The sequence below is a fragment of the Passer domesticus genome, chromosome 3, assembly GCF_036417665.1.
Source record: "Passer domesticus isolate bPasDom1 chromosome 3, bPasDom1.hap1, whole genome shotgun sequence".
NCBI lineage: Eukaryota > Metazoa > Chordata > Aves > Passeriformes > Passeridae > Passer > Passer domesticus.
In genome coordinates, this window is record NC_087476.1 from 7,072,400 (window position 1) to 7,090,785 (window position 18,386).

An 18,386-nucleotide genomic window follows, 5' to 3' on the forward strand; every position below is an offset into this window, starting at 1 on the left:
CAGTACTCTTTTGATTATTATATACCCACATGAGCTACAAAACAATTTTTTTTTTCAAAAGTCCTGTTTAGAGGGCAGATAAAAGCAGGCACTGTGATTCATCAAACGTTAATTTAAATAAGCAGTACGTACACAGCTACCTCCAGAATTTTCATCTCACCAAAAATTTCCCAAATATACAACCTTAATGCATGATTCCTCCAAATTATTATGTCCACTTCAGGACATCTTCTTCTGGAGAATATGTAGTCATCCAAGTATTAGTCATTTAATTAGTTTAATCTAGGTCTGTGTGTCTCTTATTTCACTTTCAGTTGACTTGAATAATTTTTCTGTGTAGTCTCTGACCCCACAGACATCAAACAGCAAACTCAGTGGCTTTGTCCCCTGTTTTGTGCACAGCAAACTCTTCCCCTATTCGTTATTTCATGTATTTCCTCTGACCCACCTGCTAAGGTTTCTTCTGAATGGGCTTTTCTTTCCTCTGTGAGTGCAAGTGCTTTGATCTTTTTAATTCCTTTTGCAAGTGCATGGATCAAACAATGACTTCAGCCTCTAGATCTAACCTGATGCCCCCATTACCAAGGGTCAGTATAGGATGTTTTGGTGAATTTTTCTCTCTTGGCAATGCAGAAGAAACTTTGGGCTTCCTTTCCCTCTGCTGGAACATGGATCCCAGCCAGTGACTTGGTAATTTGTCTTATCATTGTGAACCCAGATGCATATATATTTTATTTCAGTCAATCTGTCACTTCACAGCCTAATCATCCAAGTGCTGCAGAGCCCAGGTACCCTGTTTATCAAAAATACAAAAACAAAAAAAAATTGTATTAAAAAATGAGCATTTGATTTGGAAAAGATGGTCCATACCAATGAAGATGCCTACACTTTTGTAATATAAAAGAGGATATAGAAGAAGAGAATTGTTTGGGCTCAAGGAAAAATTTCTCTGCCATTTGAAGTCACTGGAGACAGAAATCAATAGACCCCAACTGTGCTCAGTTGCACTATTTTCTACGATCACAGATTTTAGAGTTGGTAGAGTTATATTAGGCTTATCTAATCCATTTCCTTGTCATAGAACTGTATTGTTATTTACTGTACATTCTCCACTGCCTTTCCTGATTTAACTTATAAAACATGTAAAGCTTAAAATAGCAGGTTAAAGACAAGAAGTGAATCGTTAACTTAGGCTTATTCTGTCCTTCTACTAAAATACAGCACTTTTCTCTAAAACTGTGACCTCTGTGTATTCCTCAGCTCCTTTGTGACATTGCATCTGCTTTACAGCAGTGAAGATACAAAAAGTTTAAGCTGATTTTGTTTGAGACTTAAGCAGATTGTCCCAGGGTTTTCCATCCATTTTAAAGAACACATATTTCTGTCTCATTGCTGAGTTACTCTGAGTGTGAAATAGCAGTGCAAAAAGAGAATCCCATGGAAGAAGAAACAAGGCTCAGGTAAAGTCTGGTTGTCAGCCAATATTGTAAAAGGTTATTCATGTCCTGCAAACAACACACAGCAGTTAGGAGCTCAGCATCTAGGAAGTGGGAGTTTAGGAAAATGGCTTTAAATGATAAAAGGGATCTGCAGAAACACTTAGGAAAATGGTACATGAAATAATGAGCAAAGCAGTTGCTGAGACCCTGAAGAGTTGAACATTTCATAATATATGAAATTTATCATTTGTCAGGTAAAACACCTTGGCCTTGATACTGATCTCACCTCCTCAGATGTTACAGTGCTGCCTTTTCACTGACTCAGAAAATGACCCCAATTTCTACTATCACAGTTCAGAGCAACATTTCTCCCTTTCACTGGAACACGAGAGGGCTATTAACCAATTCTTTTGCAAGTTTAACCTTGTAGCCCCTAAAGATTCTTGATATCATCTGTTTTAGGGGGTTATGAGTGAGAAAAAAAAAAAAACAACCTCAGTCAAAGACATATAACTAATAAATGTATTCTGACTTCTAACTGGATCCTGGATCTTCCCATTCCTTGGTATTCTTTCAATGTCAGAATGCTTTCACTTTTGACTGTTGTTGGCATTCTTCTGTTTCTTTCAGTGAGAATATTTATCTCATATCATATATTCACAACTTCTAGGTGCTTCTTTTTCAGCTCAAGCATTCAGAAAGTTGCTGTTTCCAAGTTTTTTCAATCAATTTTTTTTCTTCCCCACCAGGGACTCTCTGATACCTCTTTTCAAGGAAGAAAGAGAAAGGCAAATCTCAGTAGGCTGCAACACAGAATGACAGGATCACAGCTATTGCTGGCTCTTGCTCTCACCTTAAGGCATATGGAATGCAAGTTATCCATACATCTACATGGCAAAGGAGATGTTATACACCTATAACAGATGTAGGGGGATGAGAAGGTCCATTGAGAAATCACAGAATCATAGACACCCAGAATTGCAGAATGGCCTGGCCTGGACCTTAAAGATCTTGTTCCAACACCTCTTCTTTGGAAAGAGACACCTTCCACTAGACCAGGTTGCTCAGAGATCCATCCAGCCCAGCTCTGAACACTTCCAGGGATGGGGCAGCCACAGCTTCTCTGGTCAACCTATGCCAGATCCTCACCACCCTCACAGTAGGGAATTTTTTCCCTAATATTTAATTTAAACCTGATCTCAGCATTTTGAAACAATTCCTTTATTGTCCTGTCACAATATGCCCTTGTTAATAGAAAAAATCTCTTAGCCTTACCCATGATGTGCTCCATCCTGTTTGATCAGGGCTGGGCTTCACAAATCATCAAAATCATCAGCACCAGTTCAATGCAAATATTACAACTGTGCTTTGTAGGGCAGGCCAGCTGTTAGGAACTGCCTCAGAAGGAAGATTAAAAAAATAGCAAATGTCATTACACAGCTCTGTAAATGGATGGTGCATCCACAGATTGTATGTGATATGCTGTCCTGACTCCCCTGTCTCCCAAAGGAAGAGAGGAGCTAGAGAGCAAAGAGATTTCATAGAAATCATTCTTTTTCCTGGGACATAATGGAATGAGAGGACTATAACAAACTGTGCAGCACCTTAGAATAAGCATCAGTTGAGGTCTTTAATCCTCTGCTGAAATCTGTAAACTGAAGAATGGGTTTCAACATTCCTTGATCTCCCTTTTCATTACAAAACAGTGATTAATTACAGTTTCAAGTAATAACTATTAGAACAATGTATACTTCTGCCACCTGTAGGAATTAACTCTCTTTGAATGTTGCTAAGACCTTTGCATCAATGATGACGGAGGAAAACGTGCAGTTTTGCACTAAAGGTCCATTTTGGTCCAGCTGCTATAGCTGCCCATAAGAATGCAGTAATTGAGGCATCTGGACCAATGGAGCAGTGCATGGCTCACCCCTGGGAGGGGTTATGGCCCTCATGTGTCCCTCTGTGATTCAGCCAGCAGAGGGACAGCCGAGGTGCCAAAGTCAAGCAGTGCAGCCAGACACATCCTTGCCTCACAGGCATTTCCCTTCACAGATTTCCAATTCCTCCCATTTCACTTCTCGGCAGACCATCAGAATGAGAGGTCTTTTGAGCCCTGTGTCTCACTCCAGTGACTGGCAGGGATCACAGACACCAACATTAGAATGTTGCTTTTTTAAGCACTTCATAATCATGTGCAAGTGAGGAATCCAAGTGAGGTGGCCTGGATCTCAATATTTCATTTTTCTCCATGGAAATGGGAGTAGGTTTCCCAGTGGTAGCCTCCACCTTTGTTAAGTTTTTGATTATAAGCATTTGTAGAAGGGAAGGAATACTTATGGATCAACAAGGAGCCACTACATGCTATTTAAATAATGCCTGTAACTACAACATGTTCCAAATTATTTTGACATCCTGAATGGAACAATGACAACAAAATGACTGAACATTATATGATTTGTGTTAATTCTAGCTAGAGCAGCTAAACACAATTCCTTACAGTTAAGTTGAGAAGAGATTTGCAAATTCCAGCAAATAACATTGTCAAATAACCCCAGAATTTCCAGCTCAGGTCCTCCTTAATTCAAAGAAACTCAAATATTTCCAGATCTGGTGTGTGTTTTCTACTCTGATGCAACTACTCTTTCCTGCACATTCAGATTTAGAAGACTAACATGCTATGTTTGAAATTTTAATCTAGACACATAACAAAGTATGACCTGAGTATGAATGCAGAAGAACCTGCAGTTCGAATGCCATTGGAGCCAGATTTTAAGGGTATTTTTCTTCTCTCTGAGTTTCAGGTTCTTAAACATCCTTAACTATGTGGCTCTGAGAGAGGCTCTTTATATGCAAATGATAGGCAGATTAATTCAGTAGCTCACTTGGAAGATTTAAGGGAAGGAAGGGAAGACTTGCCTGCTGGAACACTGAACCCTGGGTACAGCTGTTCAAGAAATACAGCAAAGGACAGGTTTGAACACAAGAGAACATAATGTACAAGTTAAATAGGTTCTTTCTGAGCTTGTAGAAGACTCACTTTCAGCTTTCACTCCTTTCCAATTTGGCATCTGGCCCTTCTTAAAATTTCCCTCTATTACAGTGGAACAAATTTAAACCCACTCCAGAAGTACATTTAATTCAGAGCTGGTCTTTTCTCTCCTTTTCTGGTAGATGCTCTGTTGTCAAGCAAAATAATCCTGCCCCTCCCAGCAGAATGAGAAAGATTCCAGCTAAACGCATTGCCCTCCACCTTCCAGCAAACATTCAGAGCTCTCTTCCATTAATGAGAGATTTATTTCAGCTGAAGAACATATCCACAGGGGAGCAACTGGTCCAGCTCATTTTCATGCTGATATATTTTCTTCTCTGGGAACTGCAGAGCAACAGCATCACCGCTGCAGCACACAGCTTAGAAGCCACTCAAAGGCACTCCTGAAAACAGCATAAAAGGTTTTCTGTCCCCAAAATGTCTATTCTACACTGCAGTATGGGGGACCCTCTCAGTCTGAGGCAGATTAATATGCATCTTCTGAGATGTTGTGTTATTTCTGCTGATTGACTGAGTACAAATTTTTACTGAAATCGAAATCCCTGATTCAATCTAAGAAATTTGGGGCTCACGTCCAGCTAAATAAAGAGCAAACATTTTCAGGAAAAATGGGATCAGAAAGCATCACATCAGAAATCAGGGAAGGGAGATACAGCACAACAGCTGCAAGTTTCATACAAGTGTGTGTTCATGGATTCAACCAATGTCTTCAAACTCAGTAGTTATAAACTCATCTCCTGCCCACTGTATTACTTCATAATAACCCACAAATGGTGACAAACCCATTGTCACTGCTTTAGATAACTGAGCAGAGATCTGCAGTTACACAGATCTTGTTATAAGGGTCCTCAGACTGCAAAAGGTGGAAAATCATTTTCACTGTGAGAAATGGACTGAAATAAGTAAAAAATGAGTCATTGTTTGTCTAACTGTTTCACATCTCTTTCAGAAGGCAACTTATATTGCAGCTGACAGAAAGTCAGATTCAGTAGATAAGAGCATCAACCAGATCCTTTGTGCTGTGACACAGAAGCTTCCTTCTTATAGGAGATCTCCAGTGGGATGATGATATTTTAAATTTGAAGGGAGACATTGATGACAAGTTTTACTGAAGGCAAGAATAAGAAAACAAAAAAAGCCATGTTGAAATGAGTGCAGCAAAATCAACCAGTTTCTAAATTTAGAATTAAATTAATAAATTAAAGAACTGAATTATGTTTCTAAAGTTGTTGCAGACATCTAGGAATAAAAGCAGAGCAAATTGGAAACACACCTATTTAATGTCCTTCCTTCCTTCCTTCCTTCCTTCCTTCCTTCCTTCCTTCCTTCCTTCCTTCCTTCCTTCCTTCCTTCCTTCCTTCCTTCCTTCCTTCCTTCCTTCCTTCCTTCCTTCCTTCCTTCCTTCCTTCCTTCCTTCCTTCCTTCCTTCCTTCCTTCCTTCCTTCCTTCCTTCCTTCCTTCCTTCCTTCCTATCACAGCCTTTCTTAAATCAAGAAACCCCCATTACAGCTGCAGCTCCAGGCACGCCCAGCTTTCCCCTCATCCTGAATTCCAGTTTGGTTTTTGTTTTGCCACAGAGCACATCCTACAACTCCATAAAGCAAAGACATCTGTGGCAGTCATATTTTCTGGAAAAATCCCCTTGCCCAGATTTCTCTCCTAGGAAGCTGGGAAGCCTCAGAGAGAAAGGAAAACAATATTATCTCGTTTGCTTCTCCTGTGTTTTGCTGCTTTGGAATGTATCTGGAGATTGTTTATCCAACAGGTGGTTGTTTCATTGCTTACATGTGAATTGTTTTGACTTATTGGCCAATTATGGCCAAGCTGTGTCGAGACTCTGGAAAGAGTCATGAGTTTTTCTTTAGTAACTTTCTAGCCTTCTGTCTGTATCCTTTCTGTATTCTTTAGTATGGTTTAGTATAGTTTAATTTAGTATTCTTTAATATAATATAGATCATAAAATAATAAATTAGCCTTCTAAGAACATGAAGTCAGATTCATAATTTCCGTCCTTCATCTGGGAACCCCGCAAATACAAGAGACATCTGCAGGTAAAGACCTCAGAATCACTTGCTGTAAAATAAAGAAAAGATGGAGCAAAGTGTTTTTAAAAGAGACAGTTTCCACTCTATGAAAAAATTGCTGAATTTAACATGGTATAGGATGACCAATAAAGAAAAGTGATATGGCAATAAACCTATTTTTTGAGCTGTTAATCTTTCTTTATCATGGAAATTTAGAATATATGAACAGCATATTCATGAAATGTGATGCTGGAATGTGACTACTCTGTTATTAGTAATTATTCTACAAGCTGTATTTCATTAAGTTCAGGAATTGGAAATCATTGGAGGAAGGATTTCAACCACATGCACTCTACTTACTAGAATTGTATGTGATGTAGAGATATCTCAGTGGATTTAGTATTTTTCAATAGAGAATGTGAATTCCTGCACCATTTCTTTTAACAGCAACACACACACAAGCAGACAAGACCAAACAAAAATACCTTCCACCTGACTGGGTTTTTTATCACTGGATTGTACCAGCCATTATTTCAATGGACCCATTAATTTGTGATAGTAAAATTATCTCAGTTTTGATCCCAGCACTAGAAAAAGTCAGTTTTAGTGGACAAAAGTAAACCAGGTCCCTTAATACCAGGAAATTCTGAGGAATTTTCTCCATGTCCACTCATGAAATAAGCAGTGGGAATCCAGGTTGTCTGCAGTGGGATCCCAGACACACTTAATGCTCCTTCCCTCAGAAAAGCCAAGAGAACCAAGGTACTTCATCCTGCTCCCTGCACACCACTGGAGAGGAAAGTATGATGTCTCAGATATTTCAGAATACAAGATGATTTGAACATGGCTCGGGGGTTTTTTTGGTTTCTTTTGTTTTTTTTCTTCCCCTCTTCTGTATTTCCACCTTCTTCTGCATCTATTTAGGCTCCAACAACCCTGGAAAAAAACTGGGTCAGAAGTCAGTGGCAGAACTTTGCAAAACCCCACCATGGGTGAGGCTGTGACACCATGAAACCCCAGCTCCTGTGAGGAGACACCATCTGACTGCTGCCACCTCCCTCATGGGACCTGATCCCTCCTTGGAATCCTGAACTCTTTCAATTCAGGACAGTCTGACAGGCAAGAAAATAAGTTATCACAGCTTCATCCTTTTCCTGAGGGAAAAAGATGAAGAGTAATGTGGCTCTTTTCACCAGAGTCTGTTCTATTTGCAAACACTTTTCTCTGCTGTTCCATTTCAATCCCATATAAACAATTATTAGAAATGCAGATTTATTTTTCCAAATGTAATTGTGTTCTGCAAACCACTCGAGTGCTGCTAACCATGACTAATGTTAGCTGGCAAGGCTCACAGGGGCAGCAGCTCTTGGCTGTAGATGTGTTTGTGGCATTTCCCTTGGAAAGAAAATACAGAGGCTGAAAAATTGTGCATAAATTATTCCTTACACTTCCAAAAACACTCATTTACCATTGCTACCTACAGTAAAAGCAAATACACACTGAGGAAAAGCCTCCTACATAGGACTTCCTTTACAAGAAGGTTATGAGCACACTATAATTGTAGCAGTGCTGTGCAAGCTTTTTAACCAAGGACTTACAGGTCACTGCCACCCAATAATTACAATAAATTCAGTTTGCCTCTATTTATTTTGTTTTACTTTGCAAACTGGTACTGCAGCAGTGAAAAAGCCTGTGTGGCCACAAGACTGCAGCAGATGGATGTGCAAAGCAAGATGAAATTGTAAAAACCATCAGATTCTTAGAGATATCACAGGCAGAAAAATCAGATAAAATAACTAAACTGCCTTTTCATCATAACAGTCTGCCTTTTGTGGGTGTCTGGGCACAGTCAAAGCTCAATGATTAAATGTAGGCATCTGTATCAGGTAAGCTGGATCACACCTTTTATTTCTTTGCTTGTTTGACAGAACAAAATATCTAGGAAAATAACTTTTACTATTCATATTTACCTATAAACTTTTTTAAAAATTAGATCTGTATTATATTGCAATATTGTACAAAGATATATGATGAAATTCATATTAACTTCAGGACATTCATAAAGTATAATTATCTTAAGACAGCTGTACATATGACTACTTTATTAAAAAGAATTGTTTCATTTATTTACTATGATGTAACAGTTTGCTTGCCATAGAACAACTTTTCATTTTCATAAATACTCTTAACAGCTGGGGTTTGGTACATGCTAGAATGAGATCACTGCCAGTGTGAGGACTTGGCTTCAAAACCATCCTCTGGGAAATCACTGTTGTTTTGACAAGTTAATTGTTGGTCTAAATGCATACAAACATGCATACCATGGCATGTTTATAATAGGTAAAGGTCAGTGAAAATTGGGGGTTTCTAGTTCTCAAAACTGTCAGGATTTGTGAAATCTCCGTTTTAGAGATAAAGAGGTAGAAAATGTAGCGTCTTTTCCAAGGTTCAATGGAAGGTCATTCAAGAACCATAATTAAAAAGCATTTATTCTGTAAAAAGTGCTCCAACATTACTAGAATTGTTCAAGAATGACTTAATTCTCTAATCATTTTGTCTTTTTTTCTTCTGCAGTGTCACTGTTGGTCCTTGTCTCTGTGAAATATTTGAAACTTTCTAGGACTACATTTCTTTTTAAATCTTTGTGCAAGGACTTACACAAGGGAGTGCTGGAAGTTAACAGTGTTCTTTGGACAGGAGGATGATAAATAGCATTGAGAAGAATCCTGATTAGAAATCAGTTTTATTGCCTCCTAAACCTGCCAGCTCACAAGTTCAGTTGTTTCTGCGGAAGTCTTTTAATGACTTAAACAATATGCAAAAGAAAGACAATATTGATGGCCCTAATTGAGGCTGTTAATTACTCCAGATTTCCAAACTTCCTTGGTGGACTTGAGAAGAACTAAAATTCCTGTCATCAGCTTTGATTGTAGCAGAAGTTTAGGAGGGAAATGGTCAAATTTCTCCTCAAAATGGACATTTGTAAACTCAGGAAAAAATATTTTTTAGAACTTTAACCACAAAAAATATATGATCAGGTAGGAAAACATTTGAAAACTGAGCTGCAAAGACAGACAATTGAGTAGAGGAGATAGGTACAATTCCTGTCTGAAGGGTGAAATTAATTTCAAGGATATGAGATGAGGTAGAACTGTATCCACCCTCACTACAACACATACACAAGTGGGAAGAGATTTAAGGCTCCCTAGACCTCTACTAATTTAGTATTTTCATGCTTGTTAGCACTTCTCTTTGCAAAAAAAAACCTGTTTATGGGGAGTTTTCTTAAATATTTGCATATAAAAATAACACTTCTGTTTTTTAACTCTCTAATTTCTTATTTATAGCTGGAAATGGTGCCACAAACAAGGAAAGTAAAACAATGCTATACAAAGATTTAGCTCAGGCAGCTAATAGAGTTTGGGAAGGTCACAGAATAAAGTATATAATAAAACAAGAAAAAGAATCAAACTTTCCAAACTGTAATTTGAGCATAAAATGTAAAAGACCTTTTAGACATGCAGGTCTCATACTGTAAGCTGATCCCAAGTACAGTTTGATATGAATTTTCCCTTTTTCAGAATTCATAAGATATGAATGTGTGCATCTGTGGAGATCAAACATAATCCTTAAAAATTCATCACTAAAATATATAAATATTCCTGCTCTTTATATAAATTGCTGGGAATTTTATCATCAGAACTGTGGCACTTACAATTGTACACATCAGAGATCCAGGGAGATGTGTAAAAGTTTTGAATAGAACATAGTATATTATGGTTCTTTTAATCCATAGAGGTTTATGAGCTTTAGAAGGGACTCCATATAAAATTAAACCACATTCATCCAAATAAAATGCATTGAAATAAAATGGAAGAATCTCAGTGAATATTCAGCACTGCAATGCTTTTCCACTGCTCAAGGATAACACTGCTGAAGTCCTTGCTGCTAAATAACACCTAATGATTTTTTCTGCCAGCTAAAATATAAAAATAACTGTAAATATTTATCTATCATTACAGGGGCAGATCTCTATAAAGAACAAGATAACTACTGTGCAATGTTTACATATTTATTTTAAATGCAGTAAAGGCTTTCCTCCAAACCTAAAAGAGTGGCAATAGTCTTTTATACTCTATGTAAAGAGGAAATTTAGGTGGAGTTTCTATTTGTTGAACTTCCCAAAGGATGAATGATTAATAAACTCCCAAGCCTCCCATATTAAGAATGTTTAAATAAAAATAAAATATTTGGATACAATAGAAAGAATTAAATTAATTTCACATGCTTTGTATTTTAGATGCCTCTTTTTAAGATAGTCCCTCAACTGCTTTTATTTGTAGTCAGTGGAGAGAAATAGAAACTGAGATTTGCCTCATCCTACTGCAGAGGTTGAAAACAGTCCAAATTATTTCAAAAATATAATATTTCTCTTAGATGATAATTCTGTTCAAGATCAGTGGTCGTTGAAGCTACTAAACCTTCAGTGAAGCTGAGTGTGTGGAGCTTCATCCCTTACTGCAAAACCACAGCAAATCACAGCAGAAAGGCTGACTCAGGAATTTCTAAAAGTCAGTGAAGTCAACAAATTTTGAGGTTAGCACGGCTTGGGAGGAGTGAAGATTTTTATTTACTACAGCAGTTTAGTTTACGTTACAGCTCTGATCACACCCCACTTAGAGCAGAGAGAGCTTTAAGGTTCCACAGCAAACCCTTCCTAACAGATTGGTGGTGTCAGCAAGGTGCCAGCACCAAGGTAACACCGAACAAAGCTGCTCTTACAGCTCCCACAAGGCAATTATAATTAATGTTCAGGAGCAGTATTGCCACAAGAGATCAAATTCAATGCATTAAAGGTATTTTAATAAGCAAAATGCATGAACTTCCCCATTTGCTGCCAGATTAAACCTTACTTTACTTTGCTGCCCATGATTTTGCTCCTGCATAGTGCTTTTCTCATGCAGGCTCTTATGTGGGGTTTGCACCATGGAATGGGTTTGCATATGTCACAACAGCTTCATTTAAAAAAAAAACCCACTGTCCAGGCACAGTCTTAATGAAGGACAGAGGAAAAAAAAAGGTAGGACCAGATTTGCCATTTCACAAGAGCAAACAAGTCCAAGCTTTGGTGGGAAGTCAGAAGAGTTTTAGACTCAAGTGATACCAATAGTTTCACAATTAAATTTCTAACTGTTTCAGTGTTATGATCATGCACTAGATTCAAATAGGCTTTTATGATTTGCTCTAAACATAGTTAACTCTGCCTTGGACTCACCATATTCAGGGCAGTATGTGAATACAGGAGCTCATCTGCTTACCTATAAGGAAAGGAGAACTTTGTTCCCAGTGTTTGACAAGGTTCTCAGAAAAATTTTGTTCTAGGATTATCCCAAAGGCCACCAGGACTCAATGCTCTTCCCTGTGCATAACACACGAGGCTTAATTTTTTTGGCAGACGCGGTATGTCCCAAAGAAATAAAACATTCAGGACATTTAGAAGCATTTCTCTTCAGTACTTGGACACTTGGTGCACAGAGTCTGACTCCAGCACATGGAGGATAAATAATGATACACCTGCTTTCAGTGGTTAACACAGGGCACTGCAACCATGTGCAACACATGATATCAGATATCAACAGATATTCTCATGGACCCTGAAGATCCTAAGATCCATGCCCAAACATTCTGCTTTGAGTGTTTTCTGAGTCATGTCAAAAATTTCAAAACTCTGCTTCAAAGAAAGAATTCCAGAAAAACCAAAAATGCCCCTTTGTCCTCCAATTCACAGCAGTTGCTTAAAACAAAATAAAACCAAAACAAAAAAAACAAACAAGCAAACAAACAAAACCAACAAAAAAACCTCCCAAATAAACCCAATCCAAAAAGCAGCAGACCCTCAAAGTAGTAGCAGTTGTTACTTTCTGTGAGTAGTTACTTCAGCTCTTTCAACATTCATAAACTGTTTAATTCCTCTTAGGGATGAAATAGGTGTTTGTACTTGTAGGAGGACACAGAAGGACAAAATTGTCCACTGCTGTAAGTGTGCAACCACAGGCAACCAATAAAGCTTCTTTGATTTTCTGTCATATGTCATCAAGCTTCAGAACTTGTTTTAATCTCTGCTGCTTTCCCCAATGCATCCAAACATTTATGCCTTTGTTTCCCTTCCTGTTACATTTTTTTTGCTTTCTGGCTGAACTTTGTGCCCTGATCAGCACAACTCTCTGAAGAAGCTTCATCTGCTTCTGCATTGTGAGCTCCAGGGCTGGTGCAGAGCTGGTCTCTGCTCTAATTATGGCACCAGCTCTAACTATATAATTAAGTGTAGGCAATAAGAAGCAAGTAATACTTTCAGTTTATTTGCTTTGTGAGGAATCACACTCATCTGGGTCAAAATGACCTGACACATACTTCTGCATGCCATCTGTTTCTGTAAAACACACACACTGCTTCTCAGTGCAGTATTAACCCTCCTTCTTGTGTTTCATCACTTATCCTGAATTGCTTTTGGTGGGGCATTTTGTAGAGGCCAAACCCTGTAAAAGCCTTGACACTAGGAAGTAAAAATTTTAATGTCTCAGGGGAGAGAACCTCTCAGTGCATTCTGATCATTGGCATCATTTGTAAGACTGCAAGGATTTGGAGTATGTCAAGTTAGAGAGGCCCCAAGTCCAAATCTCTGCTCCATGCAGGACTACCCAAAACTAAACCATGTGGCTAAAAGCACTGTCTGGACACTCCTTGAACTCTGACATCATTAGCATCCTCACATTTCAACAGAATCTTGAGCATTCATCCTGTTTCATGAAGAAAAGCATTATCAAAATGTGATCAAAACTGACAGCACCTTATTTACTCATTCATCTTGCCACAGCCCCTTCTTAAGGTGCTGTCCCTTATGCTGCTGCCTTCAAGTTCTTGGTGATCCACTTGACAGTATACAACTAATAGCATTCCTAAAGTATGGTCATTGCCAAGCTCCTGTTGGTGGGCAGCACTTGAATTCAGCCTGTTCTGAATTGTGCCTCACTAAATACCCAGGAGTGTCACGTACCAGTGGTTTCTGAGCTGCAGGCTACAGAGGAATGGCTGCAGATACAAGGGGAGCATCTGTCCTCCTTCTAACCTTTTACTGGTGACACTGATGGCATTGGACATTATCCTCCAGAGAACAACCTATATTAAGAACCCCCAGGGCTGGGGTTGGCCAGAGAGTGGCTGCAGCGTTGAGGTTTCAGCACCTACAGTACCATGATAAAGCCTTTTTTAACGTGACTTTGGCCACATCTGAGAAGAACACACAGTGGCTGAAATCACATCCCTTGAAACAGCAGCTGTTCTAGATGTGTTCCTGTTTTCTCTCTGGCATTCTTACCAACAGTTTACCTGGTAAGGACAAGATAAAAAAAAATTAAATTCTATGATGTTACTTTTCTGGAATGACCATGTCTATTGACCTGACATGTATTACAAGGGCTGCCATGAGGAGCCAGACTTAGCCCAGATTTTGGGATCACAAGCTTTTCCCCAGTTGGAACAGCTTTGAGAAAAGAGAAACAGAACAGGGTAACCAAAGAGTTCTGTGTCAAGAAGTATTTTTGGATCTGTTTGTTGTGATGGCAAAGTCATAGCAACTACCACAGTCCCTGGCCTTCACCATGGGCAGTGGTTTTGTTCTCCTGCTCTGCAGGTCAAGGCTGTCCTGCTGTCACTCTTCATGAGGCCACTCTGTAACCAGAAGCACAGAAATACAAGGTGCAGAGAAGTGATAAATGAGCAGGGAAACAGAATGAAGTTCTCCAAGCAGTGTAGTCAGGGAGGTGGGAATATGTGTGATATGTGTGGGAGTAGAAGGAGAAGGCATGTATTTTTAAGACAGTTTTACTATCAAAAGTAGAATTTTGTTTAATCTCCCTTCTCCTTCAGCATCCCATTCAACCAGTTGGTGCTACAGCACACCAGATTTGGGGTTTGCTCTTTTTCTCACCATCCTTGTATGTGTCTTCTACAGTTTCTACATCTTTCCTCAAGTCTATGTTTGTACTTTGCCTGTTTTTTCGTGTTTCTATCAGCTGTCTTCTCTTGTGCCTTATTTTTTCACTCCCCCATTTACTTTCTCTTCTGTCTTTCTGACTTACTGTGTTCTTCTGGCCTCCTTCCAGCTTTGCAGCAGTATTTGTCCTCACAGCATCTTGCAAGGTTTTCCTTGTGCAGATAGGTCTTTTCTTTTTCTTAAAACATAAAAAATTCTAGGCCTTTTCAGACTTTCTTTTTCAAGTACAAAATTTTCAAGTGTGTATTTGAGACACTCCCACCAACATCTGTTCACCTATTAAAAAATCAAAAAAAACCATAAACAACTCTTGCTGTAGAGGTGTTGGATAAAAAAACAAAATTTGCCTAATGAGAAAGAAAAGCAGAAGGGTTCTCTAAGAGAAACAACTTTGCCAAAACCAAAGATGTAATATATAAACACATTTCTACCACTCCTCATTTTGGGAACAGTGACTCAGATTTCCCTAAACCAGGCACCTGGTGACTGATCGGCTGAATTACCCTCCAAACCCTGCTGCTCTCTTACCTTCTACTTTTACTCAGACACTTGGTTTCCATGCAGACATTTCCGTGCAGACTCTTTTGTTGTGCTTGAACTTGAGACTGAACCCTGCCCACAGAGCCCATCAAACTCGTTAAATATCTCATTCCAGAAAAGAAAGTCTTTCAAATCCTAGACCTGTTTCAGAAGGAATGAAGCGGCCCATCAGGGCTCAGTTCAGTCACAGACACAAAGCAATCTCATGCCCTTTGAGATGCGCTGGAGTATCCAAAGATAACCAGACACATTTGGCAGATGCAGCATTGAACCTACAAGAGATTTTTGGGATGTCACCCTCAGGCCAGGGAGGGTAACCCCAGGCATCTCAGACACCTCTGCTCAGTGGAGCTGCACTGTGAGCACCTAAGGAAGTCTGTATTAAAATTAGACAATTATCATTATCTCAGCTTTGACTACATGACAATCCTTCTCCTCCTCAGTCAGCACACACAGCTGTTCAGCTCTCACCTTGGAAGGTTCTCTTGGAGGATATTGCACAGTTTCCCACTGTAATCTAAGTCCCACTAAAATAAGAATTTTTAATTCTGAGGATGGTGAGGCAGTGGCAAAGGTTGCCCGGGGAAACTGTGGATGCCCAGTTCCTGGAAGTGCTCAAGGCCAGGGTGGATGGGCTTGGAGCAACCTAGTGGAAGGTGTCCTTGCCTATGGCAGGGGGTTTGAACGTAGATGTTCTTGTTGAAAGTGTCTCTCAACCCAAAAAATTGGATGATTTTATGATTTGTTCTTAGGTATAGTGGGGGTTTTTTTGCATTATATATATATATACACATAAAATTATTTCAGCAATGCATCATAAGGCTCATGATGATGAGCCTCAAATGATCTCAAACAATACTTCAACCTGACGTGGCCTGAGGCTGGACATGCAGCAGTGGTCCTGTTTTTCACAGCCTAACAACTGTAAGTATTTCCTTCACTCCCTTGCCTTTTTTGAAAATGTGAGCCTTCCTATTTTTTTGTTCTCCATGTCATCCCATTCATACCTTATTTTTATTTCTAAAACATTGTGCTATGTCCCCAGTGAACACCTTCCCAATCTGCTCTCTATGATTTCCCTTCAAACCTTCCCCTCCTGCTCAGCCTAGTTTGCTTGTTTCTTTCTGAGAGTTCTATTCCAAGCTTTCCTGTCAGAAACCCAGAGAAATTCTGAGTATTGTGTAGTGCTCTCTGTCGCTCTCACTTTATGGAAAACAAACAATTATGGCCAAAATCCAGCCATGAGATATTATTGCAGAATTAGATATGTCTTGAAATGATCATTGTTGACAGGGGCTGAGTCTTCCCATATCGAGGTCCAACTATTCTTAAACTTGTGAAACAAAATAATATTTGTACAAATTCAGTCCTGGGCTGACAATATTTGTCACTGAAATGAAAGTACAATAAACAAAGCATTCATACATATCCATAGAAAATTTTCAGACCCTTTTAGAAAAAGTTTTTCTCTTTTAGCTCCCAGTTTACCAGCATCTTACTCCCATTTGCAGTTGACCTGGTCATCCCTTGAGCTGGACTTTATCACCTCTTAACTGTCCCCATTCTGGGCCTCTATGAGTCAACAGTCTCTAAAGATGAACTTAGGTGTTAAATTTTCATTCCTCTTTCTGTGTTTTTCTTTGTCCATGGAGTATCTTGGCTAGAGGAAGTCTTTAGCACTATGGAGATGAGCTCACATTTAATACTGCTGTCCCTCCTTGAGCCAATTGCAAATGACTAGAGCGCTTTGATCTCCTGAGGGAGAGAATTTTCAATAATTACTTACTTCAGCCATATTAATTCTCAAAGTAAAAGGAAGACTTATCTCGCACTCCAGGACTGGGGAAGCAGACCCAGAAGCTGAGCCTTGAGGAGTTAGGAACACCAGGTTGTTCAGCTGAAATATTTTGCTTGGTTTTCCTTTTGTGCTGCAGAGAATACTCCTGGTCTGGCGCAGGCTTAGGAAGTAGGGCTTCCTTTGTTAGAAACAGTAAAGCCACAGTCACCTGGGACTGGCAGCCCTGGAAAGGACTCTGCAGTGAGGTGGCTGCAGAGGCAGTGAAGGACAGCCAGTGCCCCAGATCTGCCTCTGGGAACAGTCACACTCGTCCTCCAAAGCTGGAACATTTTCTGATCTGCACCTTCCTTTCCCACCCATGTGCTGGCAGCAGTCCTTGCTTTGCTGCTCACATGGGGAAAGTGAGAGTTCACAATCACAAAATCACCTTGTTCAGCTGCCACTGCTGCTGATGTAGCTGAGCAAACTTCTCTCTGTCTATGGAAGCAGTGGCAGATCCCAGGAGCGGCTCAGCTCAGGATCAACCGTGGGATGGCAGCAGTTTGGAGGATTTTGCAGCTGGACCGTGACAGCAAAGGGATGGGAGGTTTTACTTGAGGTCTGGACCACGGAGCTGTGGGCTACATAAATGTAAAATTCAGAAGAAATTATACATCACACAAATTATTTAATCATAGCTTAATATGAGCTCTTTGATGTCCTTTGATTTATGTTTGTCAGCATCTAAAGTTTAATAAATTATCTCTCCTGCCTGGGCCATGTGGAGTGGTGGCTTTGATAATTTTTGGTTTTCAGGACCAAGGAAAAGTACTGGAAGGCCACAGTCCATAGCTTGGAGACTGTGGAGGTAGACACTCAGAAATACATGAGCAACAGAGGCTGAGAGGGATTGTCTGGAAAAATATAAGCCAGACATTATATGTGACATTTCCTTGGTGTTGGTGGGAGAATTTTTGCTGTCCTGCTTGAGCACAGTGGATAATCAAGGAGTGGAAAGCACTGGGATGAAGAAAAGCCCTCAGGTATCCAAAGTATTTGATTAAATAAAATCAGTGCAATTTGCATTTTAAACATCTTTTGGGGGATTCTGTGGCTTGTGAATTGCTATATTGGATTGTAAAATCACTAGATTAAGTGTCCTGCACTTTGTGCAGCAGTCCAGTTTTTCAATTCACCAGTTATAGAGGGCTTCTTCTCTTCCCTCTTTCATTCCACTTGCAAAAAACCCAAACAAACAAACAAAAGATCCAGTCATGGAATCTAATGTTTAGTATTCTTAAATAAGTTGTTTGTTTTTTTTTTTTTTTTCCTCAAAGACCTCCTTTTTCATAGCTAAGGAAAAATTTTCTTAGAAAAACATGCATCTCAGCCCTGTTTTCATTCATTTTCAAATTATTTCAAGTGTCACTTTTAGGCCTTTTTAATTGGAGTGTAATGGGGCATCACTAGATTCTGTAACCTTGCAAGTCTGGCCTTTATCCCC